The sequence below is a fragment of the Sinocyclocheilus rhinocerous genome, unplaced genomic scaffold, assembly GCF_001515625.1.
Source record: "Sinocyclocheilus rhinocerous isolate Xijiao unplaced genomic scaffold, SAMN03320098_v1.1 scaffold1467, whole genome shotgun sequence".
Lineage (NCBI taxonomy): Eukaryota > Metazoa > Chordata > Actinopteri > Cypriniformes > Cyprinidae > Sinocyclocheilus > Sinocyclocheilus rhinocerous.
The window spans coordinates 991,460-996,854 of NW_015647960.1; the positions used below are offsets into that span (position 1 = coordinate 991,460).

Sequence of the window (5,395 nt, forward strand, 5' to 3'; positions counted from 1 at the left end):
CTGAATTTTTACATAAATATAAGTGTTACGCTGAATGACAATGGAACATTATTTCAACCCAATTTTGACATTTTATTCTCCAAAAACTTATTTGAAACCTTAAAAGTAGACACTTTACTTGCATTTAATGTGCTTTCTATGGACATAAAATCACTTTTGTAAATTTCTTTTGATGCGGACATCTTAATGTCTTTGACCCACATCCATATATATATATATATATACGCACAGGTCCTTGAACAACTCTGGTTTTTATTTTATACAGTGTAAAAAAAATAAAATAAAAAAAAATTGTGTGTACGCATTTTTGAGATCCTTCTTTCATTTGTATTATTGCAATTGTGAAATCTCAATAATTGACACCTACCTATGTCTGCCCTCACATACTTATACGTATTCGATGTTGACCTTGATTGATAAATACATAATTATGAATTACTGCAAAGGAGGCATTCAGGACTTTCATTATACAGAAATAAGTTTATGTGGCTCATGCATCCTTGGACTGATCTACTGCAACACTTCTTCTTCAACTGAAACATTCAGTTAAAAAAAGTGCCAGTGAGGATGATAATTTAAGACTTTATTACTTCATATCTGTGATTTAGCGGAGTCTCCGGTGATAAACGGAACGCTGATAGATGAGTATCTTTTAAGCAGAAAATGCTAAACGATAAATCTTCGGAGGCCAGGCTGCTGTATTAGTCCACGGAGCACAATGGTTCAAAGCAACGCGACAATTTCAGATAAGAGTGTCAGCTGAGGATAATTAAACACCCATCTAAAATTAGATCTAGATAGAGTCGCTCGTGTGAGGCCAGGGTGAGAGAATGAGGTCGGTCCTGACCATAGCGGCGACAGGGGCCTGATTTCTAGCTATCCTGAGGGAACCTCCCCAAGACAGCCCTACCTGGCATATCGCTCCTTATCACCGGGAATCTGATCATCGTCATACCTGACGGGAGAGAGAAGAGATCAAAATAAGATAAATCAGCCTGAAAATGTCAGTTACATCACTTTTAGGTCTTATGATTGCAGCTCAAATGAAGTGATCATGAGCCACGTTTATTATGTTGCATGGTTTGGATTACAGATAGTGTGTGAATATGGTAATATAATAATGGACTGAGAGCACTGGATAATGAAAAACAACAAAAAAAAGACAAACTAAACAATCTGAGGGGTCTGTATCCCAGGATATAAACTCACTTTGGGCAAAACCGCTTCAAAAAAGTGCCTCCAAGAAATATTTGGACACTTCAGTTGGGTTTTACTGTAGTATCACTGAGTAGGGATGTAACGATTAACCGCGAGCCGGTTGAAAATCGATTCAAATATGTGACGATTCAAATCAGTTGAGATGCTAAACAAATCGCGATTCATTTAGGGGTAGGAGTTTATATGAATGCATGTCTGAGGGGAACTTACTGTCTTTAGAAAAGTTTAGATGGTATTTTTTCTTTTCATCTTGCATCTAGTTCATATGTGCAGCGCTTCTTTGTTTACAGCGGAAACGCTTTAAGCGCCACCTGCTGGCAGACAAAAAATCTTTGTAATTATGACACATTTGCCTGCTTGTCTTTTACATTTTTGACAACAGACATAAAAAGCCAGTACATCAATATATATGGCTATCGTATAATGTTTAGCAGGCAAGTTCATTAACAAATTAAAATGATCTCATCGTTTAATCACCCTCATGTTGTTCCAAGCCCATATGCGGTTGTTTATTTTTTATGAGATTTGATGATATTTTAAAGCTTTTGGTCACTGACGATTTCAGTCATAAAGTCCTACAAATATAGTGGATTGTTCTGGACTGTTTAGAAGAAAGCAATGCTTTATCTTTGGAGCATAAACTATCATTGTGTACATTGTAAAAATTATTGTTTTGAAGCTGTAAATAAAACAAAGATTATTGAAGTACATTTGACGGGAAAATACTATTTCAGTCTTTCAAGTTTTCAATTCCATGTTTAATTCAATGCCATTTCTTTGTAATTGGTTATGAAGTCTACTAGCAATTTCTGGGTGAAAATTGTTTCAAAAGTAAATCCTACACATTTTCTATATATATATATATATATATATATAGTAATGCACTGTCCTGTCGTAATAATAAGCAAACTTTTTAAATAAAAAATAGGAAAAATATTCAAAAGTACATGTAGCTCAGTAATGTCAGTGCTTGAGATCCATGAGAATTGTGCATCAATAAATTAAATTATGTTTTTTTTATTTCCTTTCATTAACACCGAACACCTTTTCAGCAAAACAAATAATAGTTTTACATAATAAGAGACAATGAAAACAAATGAGTTCTTCTTCATAATGGGCGCTGAGAGACAGTCATATCATTTCAGCAGCTCATTACAGCTGCATTCAACTACAAACACTCCTGATTCACGATGTTTCCTGCTGCATGCATTTACATTTACATTTAGTCATTTAGCAGACGCTTTTATCCAAAGCAACTTACAAATGAGGTCAATGGAAGCCATCAAAATAAACAAAAGAGCAATGATATGCTGCTATAACGATAAGATATATGATAAGTGCTATAACAAGTCTCAGTTAGCTTAACGCAGTACATGTAGCAAGGGTTTTTTAAATAATATAATAAATAAAAAGAAAACAGATAGAATAGAAAAAGAATAGAGCAAGCTAGTGTTAGAGGTCTTTTTGCTTTTGTTAATTGTATAATAAATGAAAAGAAAACAGATAGAATACAAAAAGATTAGAAAGCAAGTGTTTGTTGTTGTTTTTTTTTTTAAAGAAAACAAGCAGCAAATGAATAGAGTGCAAGTCTAAAAGGGACAAGAGTGTTTTTAAGAATAGAATTAGAATAGAGAGTGCTAGAGTTAGAGGGTCAAATAAAGATGGAAGAGATGTGTTTTTAGCCGATTCTTGAAGATGCATGCATCACATAACCTTCAATAGACTAACAAACATGTATAAATTACACATGTGATGCAATAAGAAATTATGTAGAAAGAAATTATAAACATAGAAAAGAAAAAAATATGCATGTATATAAAGTAGTTTCATTCTTTAAAGGTAATTTCTGAATTGTATTGATTAATGGGCTATTAAAGAAAGAACAAAAAGGGCCAAAACCTGTGCAGTTGTACCCAATTCCACTTAAACAGCTAAGCAAATCAGATGAAAATGGGTAATTCTGACTTTTTTTATTTATATTTTTTCATTTGCAAGACACCATTTTGAACTGTAAAGTGTGATCTTGAACAGAGCATCTATAATTATTAGGGATGCACCGATACCACTTTTTCCAGTACTCGCCCGATACCGATACTTTTATTTTTGGTACTTGCCGATACAGAGTACCGATACCAATATTTTTATTAATATGCTGTTTAGCATACTAACTCACCCCGTTGATCTCCGCTTGCCTCCTCGCCCTGGCATGGCGCCCGCCATCCTGACCTGACCCGCGCCCACCACAGCGCCTGGCATGACTACTGGTCCCGGCAGATCCGTGCCCATTTCTGAAAGAGCGAAACATCTTCACCATCAACCTCAGAATCACTGACTTCACATTCATACAGCTGGCGTATCAATGCTAGATGACTTTTATCCCACATATAAAATAACAAACATTAATTCATTTCAAATAAATAGTAAATATACCATCATGTCAAACATGGGTTCGCTTTATGAACTCACCATCAAGTCGACAAAACTTTGATGACAAAGTCGGGCTGCAGTATAATCAAAGCACTAACATGCACATCACAGTACAATTTTTTAATGTTTATGAATGAAGTCTCTCATGCTCACAAAGGCTGCATTTATCATGATAAAAATACAGCAAAAACAGAATTATTGTGAAATATTATTAAAATTTCAAATAACTGTACTCTATTTGAATATATTTTAAAATGTAATTTATTCCTGTGATGCAAAGTTGAATTTTCAGCATCATTACTCCAGTCTTCAGTGTCACATGATCCTTCAGAAATCATTCTGATATGCTGATTTCTTATTATTATCAGTGTCGTTTCATAAATATCAATTCTGAGCTAAAAAGAAAATGTAGTATTTGTGCGTTGCTGGTCACAAAGCAAGACACAAATACACCACAAAAACACTTCACTAATTAAACACAGCATCAGTATATGCAACACACACACACACACACACCAGCTCAGACTAACATCGCCAACAGCAGCAGGCTGAGAAAATGAACACACTCTGACATGTTCAGCCTGATGATCGCAGAATCATATTAATATTTGATAAAGTCTGCCTTCCACTTCTCCCGTACTCCGGAGCACAGCAGACCCTTTCGCTGAGTTTTCATTATTCATTTATGAGGTTTACAAACTTACACCTTATATTTCAAACCTCAGTTCATAAGAAGGTACAAGAGAAACTTGAATCCATTTAAGGAAATTCCAAAATAAAGTGCCCCGATTATGCAATTTCCAATATTGCCTTTTATGCAGTGTGTAATGTGTAATATGTGTAATAGCTGTATGTGAATGTAAACAATCTGCAAAGCTGAAAGTGCACAATAAATAAAGTTGTCTCCCAAAAGAAACAATCGACTCTAAACAGCTAAAACGAGTCGTTAGTAATTCGAATCCCACTTCCGTGACGGCTACACATCACGCGGTAACACATTTGCATAATTCTATGTTCTACGTTAGCTGATCGCGAACATCTTGACCCCGCCCACAAACACGTCATTCTACTGACGACTGTTTCTCTAATCTCGTGAAGTTCAACACGGGATTCACAAATGCTCACTCTTGAAAGATGAGCTCAATACCCAGTTTATTTGGACCAGCTGGCTCCACTGAATCACAACCTGTATGTATGATAAATAATAGATGTTCATATTTTACATTGAGCGTTCAAAAATACGTAACTATGGCAACGGGCGTATCATTTCTGACACACGCTGTATGCGGTCAGAGATTGTCTTACTATAGGGAGATACGAGGGTCTGTATTACTTACTATCGGAGAAAGCGTAACGGTCAACTTGGATCACGTGTGCAATAACCAATCACATTACAGCCTTGACGTCATTGAATTTCAGTCCGAGTTGTGCGACACTCAATCGCCGTTTACGGATACCATAGGATTGAATGAGAAATGCTGTAAGCTGTATCCCACCTGTCAAAATGTCAGTGACTTCTCTTATAAAACGGCATTTTTTTTTTGGTGTAAACTGTAAAAATAGTTCAATCCAAAAGTATTGTTTAGTGTAAAACATGTTGAAGATTAGCCGATAGGTTGTTGATTCATTAAATGATAAGCTGTTTCCTCTAAAAAGCAGTTTATTCAGCGTAGTGAAGCCTCTCCTCAGTTGACATCCATTGAAAAAAAACAAAAAAAAAACAGCCTCTGGTCTCCTTTCCCATGTACTG

The 5,395-nt window shown here is 35.5% G+C and overlaps 1 protein-coding gene across 1 annotated transcript in view; it reads right to left on the minus strand.

Moving 5' to 3' along the window:
• LOC107709505 (aryl hydrocarbon receptor nuclear translocator 2-like) overlaps window positions 1-1,319 on the minus strand; it is a 78,273-nt gene extending 76,954 nt beyond the window's left edge. The window contains exon 1 of the mRNA XM_016513997.1: window positions 911-1,319. The gene's annotated coding sequence lies outside the window, so the exon portion shown is untranslated. The remainder of the gene's footprint in view (window positions 1-910) is intronic.
• Window positions 1,320-5,395: the final 4,076 nt, after the last annotated feature.